The sequence below is a fragment of the Ranitomeya imitator genome, chromosome 2 (genome assembly GCF_032444005.1).
Source record: "Ranitomeya imitator isolate aRanImi1 chromosome 2, aRanImi1.pri, whole genome shotgun sequence".
Lineage (NCBI taxonomy): Eukaryota > Metazoa > Chordata > Amphibia > Anura > Dendrobatidae > Ranitomeya > Ranitomeya imitator.
Window position 1 is genome coordinate 658,034,418 of NC_091283.1, and position 12,367 is coordinate 658,046,784.

A 12,367-nucleotide genomic window follows, 5' to 3' on the forward strand; every position below is an offset into this window, starting at 1 on the left:
GGTCTTCCGACTCTCGTTTAGTAGTTGTTGAAAACTACACTGCATTAGGCCTACAAATTGGGTATGGGGTGTAGAGACGGTGTGTTCCACGCCAAGGTGTTCCCCAGGTTTCCTCTCCATTGCTTCGGTCTTCCGACTCTCGTTTAGTAGTTGTTGAAAACTACACTGCATTAGGCCTGCAAATTGGGTATGGGGTGTAGAGACGGTGTGTTCCACTCCAAGGTGTTCCCCAGGTTTCCTCTCCATTGCTTCGGTCTTCCGACTCTCGTTTAGTAGTTGTTGAAAACTACACTGCATTAGGCCTGCACATTGGGTATGGGGTGTAGAGACGGTGTGTTCCACTCCAAGGTGTTCCCCAGGTTTCTTCTACATTGCTTCAGTCTTCCGACTCTCGTTTAGTAGTTGTTGAAAACTACACTGCATTAGGCCTGCACATTGGGTATGGGGTGTAGAGAAGGTGTGTTCCACTCCAAGGTGTTCCCCAGGTTTCGTCTACATTGCTTCGGTCTTCCGACTCTCGTTTAGTAGTTGTTGAAAACAACACTGCATTAGGCCTAATAGTTGGGTTGGGGCCTTCTATCTGTGTCTGCCGCTCCTTGCTGTTCTCCTCCAGTGAACAAAGCTGTGCCGCCGGTTTACTACTGTTGCCAATTTTGAACTGCATTTAGAATAGTTACTGATTTGGGCCTACTCTCTGTGTCAGCCTCTCATTCCAGTTGTCCTCCACTGAACAAAGCAATGCCCCCTGGTTAGTCCTGTTACCAATTTTGAACTGCATTTAGCCCACTTTATTCTTTGGGCCCATATCTGTTTCCCCCTCATCCTGCCCATTGCCCAGCCAGTGATAGATGAGTCTGCTGGTACATTGACCCATAACGCAACATTCCCCGTGCACGCTACACTGCAAGATTGTGACCCTGCTGAAAGTCAAGTCCCCCTTCCCGCATACCATGGGGTGTTATGACCTGGTGGTCAGGACAATAATGGACCTGGTGGCTAAGAGCACACGGAATGACCTGACAGTTACTGATAATAAGGACGAGCTCTGGGACGTGGGAACTCTGCTGACCGCAATCCCTAATCCTATCAAACACACTAGAAATAGCCGTGGATTGCGCCTAACGCTCCCTATGCAACTCGGCACAGCCTAAGGAACTAGCTAGCCCTGAAGATAGAAAAATAAAGCCTACCTTGCCTCAGAGAAATTCCCCAAAGGAAAAGGCAGCCCCCCACATATAATGACTGTGAGTAAAGATGAAAATACAAACACAGAGATGAAATAGAGTTAGCAAAGTGAGGCCCGACTAACTGAACAGACCGAGGATAGGAAAGGTTACTTTGCGGTCAGCACAAAAACCTACAAAAAGACCATGCAGAGGGCGCAAAAAGACCCTCCGCACCAACTCACGGTGCGGAGGCGCTCCCTCTGCGTCCCAGAGCTTCCAGCAAGCAAGACAACAATAAAATAGCAAGCTGGAAAGAAAAATAGTAAACCAAAGAAATACAAGCTGGAACTTAGCTTCTGCTGGGAAGACAGGTCACAAGAACGATCCAGGAGTGAACTAGACCAATACTGGAACATTGACAGGTGGCCTGGAGCAAAGATCTAAGTGGAGTTAAATAGAGCAGCCAGCTAACGAATTAACCTCGTCACCTGAGGAAGGAAACTCAGAAACACCCACCAGAGGAAGTCCATGGACAGAACCAGCCGAAGTACCATTCATGACCACAGGAGGGAGCCCGACAACAGAATTCACAACAGTACCCCCCCCTTGAGGAGGGGTCACCGAACCCTCACCAGAGCCCCCAGGCAGACCAGGATGAGCCAAATGAAAGGCACGAACTAGATCGGCAGCATGAACATCAGAGGCAAAAACCCAGGAATTATCTTCCTGACCATAACCCTTCCACTTGACCAGGTACTGGAGTTTCCGTCTCGAAACACGAGAATCCAAAATCTTCTCCACCACATACTCCAACTCCCCCTCAACCAACACCGGGGCAGGAGGATCAACGGATGGAACCACAGGCGCCACATATCTCCGCAATAACGACCTATGGAACACATTATGGATGGCAAAAGAAGCAGGAAGGGCCAAACGAAATGACACAGGATTGATAACCTCAGAAATCTTATACGGACCAATGAAACGAGGCTTAAACTTAGGAGAGGAAACCTTCATAGGAACATAATGAGACGACAACCAAACCAAATCCCCAACACGAAGTCGGGGACCCACACAGCGCCGGCGGTTAGCGAAACGTTGAGCCTTCTCCTGGGACAATGTCAAATTGTCCACCACATGAGTCCAAATCTGCTGCAACCTATCCACCACCGTATCCACACCAGGACAGTCCGAAGACTCACCCTGCCCTGAAGAGAAACGAGGATGGAAACCAGAATTGCAGAAAAACGGCGAAACCAAAGTAGCCGAGCTGGCCCGATTATTAAGGGCGAACTCAGCCAATGGCAAAAAGGACACCCAATCATCCTGATCAGCAGAAACAAAGCATCTCAGATATGTTTCCAAAGTTTGATTAGTTCGTTTGGTTTGGCCATTTGTCTGAGGATGGAAAGCCGAGGAAAAAGACAAATCAATGCCCATCCTAGCACAAAAGGATCGCCAAAACCTCGAAACAAACTGGGAACCTCTGTCAGAAACGATGTTCTCCGGGATACCATGTAAACGATCCACATGATGGAAAAATAATGGCACCAAATCAGAGGAGGAAGGCAATTTAGACAAAGGTACCAAATGGATCATCTTAGAAAAGCGATCACAAACCACCCAAATGACCAACATCTTTTGAGACGGGGAGATCCGAAATAAAATCCATAGAAATATGCGTCCAGGGCCTCTTCGGGACCGGCAAGGGCAAAAGCAACCCACTGGCACGAGAACAGCAGGGCTTAGCCCAAGCACAAGTCCCACAGGACTGCACAAAAGAATGCACATCCCGTGACAAAGACGGCCACCAGAAGGATCTAGCCACCAAATCTCTGGTACCAAAGATTCCAGGATGCCCAGCCAACACTGAACAATGAATCTCAGAGATAACTCTACTAGTCCATCTATCAGGGACAAACAGTTTCTCCGCTGGGCAACAGTCAGGTCTATCAGCCTGAAATTTTTGCAGCACCCGCTGCAAATCAGGGGAGATGGCAGACAAAATTACCCCCTCTTTGAGAATACCCGCCGGCTCAGGAACACCCGGAGAGTCAGGCACAAAACTCCTTGACAGGGCATCAGCCTTCACATTCTTAGAGCCCGGAAGGTACGAAACCACAAAATCAAAACGGGAGAAAAATAACGACCATCGAGCCTGTCTCGGATTCAACCGTTTGGCAGACTCAAGATAAGTAAAATTCTTGTGATCTGTCAAGACCACCAAACGATGCTTGGCTCCTTCCAGCCAATGACGCCGCTCCTCGAATGCCCACTTCATGGCCAACAACTCTCGATTACCAACATCATAGTTACGCTCAGCAGGCGAAAACTTTCTAGAAAAGAAAGCACATGGCTTCATCACCGAGCCATCAGAACTTCTTTGCGACAAAACAGCCCCTGCTCCAATCTCAGAAGCATCAACCTCAACCTGAAACGGGAGCGAAACATCTGGCTGGCACAACACAGGGGCAGAAGAAAAACGACGCTTCAACTCCTGAAAAGCCTCTACAGCTGCAGAAGACCAATTGACCACATCAGCACCCTTGTTGGTCAAATCAGTCAACGGTTTAGCAACAGTAGAAAAATTAGCGATGAAGCGCCGATAAAAATTAGCAAAGCCCAGGAACTTTTGCAGGCTCTTCACAGATGTCGGCTGAGTCCAATCGTAAATGGCCTGGACTTTAACAGGGTCCATCTCGATAGTAGAAGGGGAAAAAATGAAACCCAAAAATGAAACCTTCTGAACTCCAAAGAGACACTTTGACCCCTTCACAAACAAGGAATTCGCACGAAGGACCTGGAAAACCATTCTGACCTGCTTCACATGAGACTCCCAATCATCCGAAAAGACCAAAATATCATCCAAATACACAATCAGGAATTTATCCAGGTACTCTCGGAAGATGTCATGCATAAAGGGCTGAAACACAGATGGAGCATTAGAAAGCCCGAATGGCATAACCAGGTACTCAAAATGGCCCTCGGGCGTATTAAATGCTGTTTTCCATTCATCGCCTTGTTTAATACGCACAAGATTATACGCCCCTCGAAGATCTATCTTGGTGAACCAACTAGCCCCTTTAATTCGAGCAAACAAATCAGACAGCAATGGCAAAGGATACTGAAATTTGACTGTAATTTTATAAAGAAGGCGGTAATCAATACAAGGTCTCAAGGAACCATCCTTCTTGGCCACAAAAAAGAACCCTGCTCCTAACGGTGATGACGACGGGCGAATATGGCCTTTCTCCAAGGACTCATTTATTTAACTCCGCATAGCGGCGTGCTCTGGCACAGATAAATTGAACAATCGGCCCATAGGAAATTTACTACCAGGAATCAAATTAATTGCACAATCGCAAACCCTATGAGGAGGTAGGGCACTGGCTTTGGGCTCATCAAATACATCCCGATAATCCGACAAAAACTCTGGAACTTCAGGAGTGGAAGACGAAATAGACAAAAATGGAACATCACCATGTACCCCCTGGCAACCCCAGCTGGACACAGACATAGATTTCCAGTCCAATACTGGATTATGAACCTGTAGCCATGGCAACCCCAAACGACCACATCATGCAGATTATGCAACACCAGAAAGCGGATATCCTCCTGATGTGCAGGAGCCATGCACATGGTCAATTGGGTCCAATACTGAGGCTTATTCTTGGCCAAAGGCGTAGCATCAATTCCTCTCAATGGAATAGGATACTGCAAGGGCTCCAAGAAAAAACCACAGCGCCTAGCATACTCCAAGTCCATCAAATTCAGGGCAGCGCCTGAATCCACAAATGCCATAACAGAATAGAATGACAAAGAGCAAATCAGAGTAACAGACAATAGAAATTTAGACTGTACCGTACCAATGGTGGCAGACCTAGCGAACCGCTTAGTGCGCTTAGGACAATCGGAGATAGCATGAGTGGAATCACCACAGTAAAAACATAGCCCATTCCGACGTCTGTGTTCTTGCCGTTCAGCTCTGGTCAAAGTCCTATCACATTGCATAGGCTCAGGCCCATGCTCAGATAGTACCGCCAAATGGTGCACAGCTTTACGCTCATGCAAGCATCGATCGATCTGAATAGCCAAGGACATAGACTCATTCAGACCAGCAGGCATGGGAAACTCCACCCTGACATCCTTAAGGGCTTCAGAGAGACCCTTTCTAAAGATTGCTGCCAGGGCACATTCATTCCACTGAGTGAGCACAGACCACTTTCTAAACTTCTGACAATATATCTCCGCTTCATTCTGACCCTGACACAGAGCCAGCAAGATTTTCTCTGCCTGATCCACTGAATTAGGTTCGTCATAAAGCAATCCAAGCGCCAGGAAAAACGCATCAACATCACGCAATGCCGGATCTCCTGGCGCAAGGGAAAATGCCCAGTCTTGAGGGTCACCACGTAACAAAGAAATAATGATCCTTACTTGTTGAACAGGGTCACCTGAGGAGCGAGGTTTCAAGGCAAGAAACAATTTACAATTATTTTTGAAATTCAAGAACTTAGATCTATCACCAAAAAACAAATCAGGAATTGGAATCCTAGGCTCTGACATCGGATTCTGAAACACAAAATCTTGAATGTTTTGTACCCTTGTAGTGAGATTATCCATCCAAGAGGACAGACCTTGAATGTCCATGTTTACACCAGTGTCCTGAACCACCCAGAGGTAAAGGGGAAAAGAGAAACAAAACACACTGCAAAGAAAAAAAAATGGTCTCAGAACTTCTTTTATCCCTCTATTGAGATGCATTAGTACTTTGGGCCACCTGTACTTTTATGACCTGGTGGTCAGGACAATAATGGACCTGGTGGTTAAGAGCACACGGAATGACCTGATAGTTACTGATAATAAAGGACGAGCTCTGGGACGTGGGAACTCTGCTGACCGCAATCCCTAATCCTATCAAACACACTAGAAATAGCCGTGGATTGCGCCTAACGCTCCCTATGCAACTCGGCACAGCCTAAGGAACTAGCTAGCCCTGAAGATAGAAAAATAAAGCCTACCTTGCCTCAGAGAAATTCCCCAAAGAAAAAGGCAGCCCCCCACATATAATGACTGTGAGTAAAGATGAAAATACAAACACAGAGATGAAATAGATTTAGCAAAGTGAGGCCCGACTAACTGAACAGACCGAGGATAGGAAAGGTTACTTTGCGGTCAGCACAAAAACCTACAAAAAGACCATGCAGAGGGCGCAAAAAGACCCTCCGCACCAACTCACGGTGCGGAGGCGCTCCCTCTGCGTCCCAGAGCTTCCAGCAAGCAAGACAACAATAAAATAGCAAGCTGGACAGAAAAATAGTAAACCAAAGAAATACAAGCTGGAACTTAGCTTCTGCTGGGAAGACAGGTCACAAGAACGATCCAGGAGTGAACTAGACCAATACTGGAACATTGACAGGTGGCCTGGAGCAAAGATCTAAGTGGAGTTAAATAGAGCAGCCAGCTAACGAATTAACCTCGTCACCTGAGGAAGGAAACTCAGAAACACCCACCAGAGGAAGTCCATGGACAGAACCAGCCAAAGTACCATTCATGACCACAGGAGGGAGCCCGACAACAGAATTCACAACAACGGGGACAAAGAGGAAGGTGCAGATGAAGGTGCAGGTTCCTTCATCAGGTGGGGGGAGGAATACTCGTTGGCGACGTCACTGGCACAGGGCCTCTCATAGTACGCAAAAGTGTTGCTGCCGGTAGGAGGTGCCCCCGCCGTGCAAACACACCGCTGTACTTTGAGGGGCCCTGTGCCAGAGCCAACGCCAACGAGTGGGCCCCCCCTGCTTGCTCAGGATCACAGCACTTGCAAAGTTTAAATACTTACCTCTCCCTGCTCCACTGCCGTGACGTGGTCCAGATGTCCTTGGCCCACTAATTGCTTGAACCAGCCGTACCCCCCACAACTTTAGCCAAATGACCCCCAATTTCAAATGCCTTACAATTATTATAAGCTAAATTATGATTGACAAGCTTCAGTAGCAAGAATGGATGTTTTTGCCAATACAATGGGCTCTGTACATGTTTTCCTGGCTTCTACTCACTGCCGACTATGCTCCCCCATTGACTTGCATTGGGTTTCGTGTTTCGGTCGATCCCCGACTTTTCGCGATAATCGGCCGATTCCACTCGACTCGACTTTTGAGATAGTCGGGTTTCGCGAAACTCGGCTCGACTCTAAAAAGGTCAAGGTCGCTCAACTCTAATCAGGATGATTGGGTGACCTTTTTGCCCTTGGCCGAGTTTGCCCTTAATAATCGGGCTAGTTCTGCTACCTTGGTTTCGCCTTTCATTTGTAACTTTGGTTTTCATCCTTGTTTTTCTTCAGGGCAGCTTGAGCCTTCTGACTGTCCTGGTGTGGATTCCGTGGTGGACAGGTTGCAGCAAATTTGGACTCATGTGGTGGACAATTTGACGTTGTCTCAGGAAAAGGCTCAGCGTTTTGCTAAACGTCGTCGGTGTGTTGGTCCCCGGCTTCGTGTTGGTGATTTGGTCTGGTTGTCTTCTCGTCATGTTCCTATGAAGGTTTCTTCCCCTAAGTTCAAGCCTCGCTTTATTGGGCCTTATAAGATTTCTGAAATTATCAATCCAGTGTCTTTTCGTTTGGCCCTTCCAGCTTCCTTTTCCATTCATAATGTGTTCCATAGATCCTTGTTGCGGAGATATGTGGTACCTATGGTTCCCTCCGTTGATCCTCCTGCTCCGGTGTTGGTTGAGGGGGAATTGGAATATGTGGTGGAGAAGATTTTGGATTCTCGTTTTTCGAGGCGGAAGCTTCAGTATCTGGTCAAGTGGAAGGGTTATGGCCAGGAGGATAATTCTTGGGTTGTTGCCTCCGATGTTCATGCTGCCGATTTGGTTCGTGCTTTCCATTTGGCTCGTCCTGATCGGCCTGGGAGCTCTGGAGCCTCCTTTGCTGAATTCTGATTTCATTTCTATGTACGTCATTTCCCTCTCCATTCACAGTCAATATTTGTGGGGGGCTATCTTTCCTTTTGGGGGTTTTTCTCTGAGGCAAGATAGCTTTCTATTTCCTTCTTTAGGGGTAGTTATTTCTTAGGCTGTGAAGAGGTGTCTAGGGAGAGTCAGGAAAAATCCACGGCTATTTCTAGTGTTGTTGTTAGGATTAGGGACTGCGGTCAGTAGAGATACGACCTTCTCAGAGCTCGCTCCATGTTGCGTTTTAGCCACCAGGTCATATCAGTGTGGCCTCTTAACCACCAGGTCATAACAATATCCCACCGCTACAAGGGAATGGGAAGAGAGTGGCCAAGTGCCAGAATAGGCGCATCTTCCAGATGTGCCTTTTCTGGGGTGTCTGGGGGCAGATGTTTTTAGCCAGGGGGGGGGGCCAATAACCGTGGACCCTCTCCAGGCTATTAATATCTGCCCTAAGTCACTGGCTTTACCACTCTGGCGGAGAAAATTGTGCGGGAGCCCACGCCAATTTTTTCCGCCATTTAACCCCTTAATTTACTAAAAAAAAACACCAAAAAACAGGCAAAGATGCTTACCTGTCTAAATAGGCCTCAATACAAATGCACAAGCAGGGTGCAGCGGACCCAAACAAAATAGCAAATGCACAGGTGCAATACCTAATGAAACAGCCAGCCTTCAATAAGGGTTTGGCCGTGTGGTACACCAATGCACTAAGATAAAATACTCTGTATGTGGCGTGTTCACACAAGGAATACAAAGCATCTGGCTACAGCCTATTAATGACGCCATATGGCGGGCTGCCCAGTGCTAAAAATGCATCCCGTGCGAACAGAGGCCACAGTGTACAGAACAATTTGGGCCCAGCTGCACCCTGCAAAAAATATACGTGCAAAAAAACATATAAATATATGTAAGGTATTAGTTGATATTAGGGCCATAATATGGAAGCTGGCAACCCACGCCAAGGGTCCTTACGTATTGCCAGTCCTACTCTAACATGAAAAACACCAAAAAAGGACACATTCAAGAAAAAACACCAAAAAACAGGCAAAGATGCTTACCTGTCTAAATAGGCCTCAATACAAATGCACAAGCAGGGTGCAGCGGACCCAAACAAAATAGCAAATGCACAGGTGCAATACCTAATGAAACAGCCAGCCTTCAATAAGGGTTTGGCCGTGTGGTACACCAATGCACTAAGATAAAATACTCTGTATGTGGCGTGTTCACACAAGGAATACACAGCATCTGGCTACAGCCTATTAATAACGCCATATGGCGGGCTGCCCAGTGCTAAAAATGCATCCCGTGCGAACAGAGGCCACAGTGTACAGAACAATTTGGGCCCAGCTGCACCCTGCAAAAAATATACGTGCAAAAAAAAAAAAAAAAATTTGCCTGTTTTTTGGTGTTTTTTTCTTGAATGTGTCCTTTTTTGGTGTTTTTCCCTTAATTTACTAGCTAGAATGGCCAAATTTTGCACATACACACTATTAACATTAGTAGTGTTGAATATGCAAAAAAAAAAATGGTGATATGAGATGGTTTACTGTATGTAAACCAGGTCTCATATCATGTCGGGTTTAGGAAGGAGAAAGCAAAAGCCGGTAATTGAATTACCGGCTTTCTGCTATATCGCGCTGGATGAAATATTAATATATATACATATATGTGTCTACTGACATATATATATATATATATATATAGACAGTATATATGTTTTTTTTTTATTTACACATGGATCCCTTGTATAGCCGTATGTCGGTTTTGCAAGCCTGCGATAAAAACACGCAGTACGGATGACATACGGATTACATACGGAGGATGCCATGTGCAAAAAACGCTGAAACACCCTGCCTACGGAGGAGCTACGGACCACTATTTTCGGGACTTTTCAGCGTATTACGGCCGTAATATACGGACCGTATTTTCATACGCTGAGTGTGAAGCCGCCTAATTTTGTAGAACAAAAGCAGACCACAGACATGGCACAAAACTAAAGTCATTTCAAATGGCAACTTTCTGGCTTTAAGAAACAGTAAAAGAAATCAAGAACAAAAATGTGGTAGTCAGTAATGGTTCCTTTTTTTAACCAAGTATAGGGATAAAATTATGGAATCACTCAATTCTGAGGAAAAAATTATGCAATCATGAAAAACAAACAAAAATACACTCCAAAACATCACTAGTATTTTGTTGCACCACTTCAGGCTTTTATAACAGCTTGCAGTCTCTGAGGCATGGACTTAATGAGTGTCAAACAGTACTCCATCAATCTGACTCCAACTTTCTCTGATTGCTGTTGCCAGATCAGCTTTGCAGGTTGGAGCCTTGTCATGGACCATTTTCTTCAACTTCCACCATAGATTTTCATTTGTATTGAGATCCGTACTATTTGCAGGCCATGACATTGACCTTATGTGTCGTTTTTCAAGGAATGTTTGCACAGTTTTTGCTCTATGGCAGGATGCAATGTCATCTTGAAAAATGATTTCATCATCCCCAAACATCCTTTCAATTGATGGGATAAGAAAAGTGTCCAAAATATCAACATAAACTTGTGCATTTATTGAAGATGTAATGTAATGCAGCCCCATATCATCAATGACTGTGGAAATTTGCATGTTCTCTTCAGGCAGTCATCTTTATAAATCTCATTGGAATGGCACCAAACAAAAGTTCCAGCATCATCACCTTGCCCAATGCAGATTCGTGATTCATCACTGAATATGACTTTCATCCAGTCATCCACAGTGCACGATTGCTTTTCCTTGGCCCATTGTAACCTTTTTCTATTTAGGTGTTAACCCCTTAACGACCGCCGATACGCCTTTTAACGGCGGCCGCTAAGGGTACTTAAACCACAGCGCCGTTAATTAACGGCGCTGTGGAAAAAGTAAATAGCGCCCCCCAGAGTCGGATTTTCTCTGGGGTCTCGGCTGCCGGGGGTAGCCGAGACCCCAGATAACATGATTCGGGGTTTTTTTTACTGACCCCGTATTTGCGATCGCCGGTAATTAACCATTTACCGGCGATCGCCAAAAAAAAAACCGCAATTTCTTTTTAATTTCTCTGTCCTCCGATGTGATCGCACATCAAAGGACAGAGAAATGGGGTCCCAGGTAGCCCCCCAATACTTACCTGTCTCCCCCGCTGCTCCTTGTGGCTCCCGATGGGCGCCACCATCTTCAAAATGGCGGGCGCATGCGTAGTGCGCCCGCCGGACGGCACCGGGAGAATCTTTGGGGTCTCGGCTGCCGGGGGTAGCCGAGATCCCAAAGAACATGATCGGGGTCGGTTTTACCGACCCCTGTTTTGCGATCGCCGGTAATTAACTGTTTACCGGCGACCGCAAAAAAAAAAAAAAAGAAAAGCAAAGTGTAATTCTCTGTCCTCTGATGTGATCGCACATCAGAGGACAGAGAAATAGGGGGATTCGGGGGCCCTATTATACTCATCAGTGTCCCTGGGTCCTCCTGCTGCTCCTCCTGGCCGCCGGCATCTTCTTGGCAAAAGAAAATGGCGGGCGCATGCGCAGTGCGCCCGCCATCTGCCGGCCGGCAGGAGAAGAGCAGTTGGGGCCTAAGTTAGGGTTAGGGCTAGGGTTAGGGTTAGGGTTGGGGCTAAATTTAGGGTTAGGGTTGGGGCTATATTTAGGGTTAGGGCTAAATTTAGGGTTAGGGTTGGGGCTAAATTTAGGGTTAGGGTTGGGGCTAAATTTAGGGTTGGGGCTAAATTTAGGGTTAGGCTTCTTTCACACTTACGTCGGTACGGGGCCGTCGCAATGCGTCGGTCCGACATACCGACGCACGTTGTGAAAATTGTGCACAACGTGGGCAGCGGATGTAATTTTTCAACGCATCCGCTGCCCAATCTATGTCCTGGGGAGGAGGGGGCGGAGTTACGGTCACGCATACGCGGTCAGAAAAGGCGGACGCGACGTACAAAAAAACGTTACATTGAACGTTTTTTGTGCCGACGGTCCACCAAAACACAACTGATCCAGTGCACGACGGACGCGACGTGTGGCCATCCGTCACGATCCGTCGGCAATACAAGTCTATGGGCAAAAAACGCATCCTGCGGGCACATTTGCAGGATCCGATTTTTGTCCAAAACGACAGATTGCGACGGATGCCACACGACGCAAGTGTGAAAGTAGCCTTAGGGCTAGGGTTAGGGTTGGGGCTAAAGTTAGGGCTAGGGTTGGGGCTAAAGTTAGGGTTAGAGTTGGGGTTAGGGTTGGG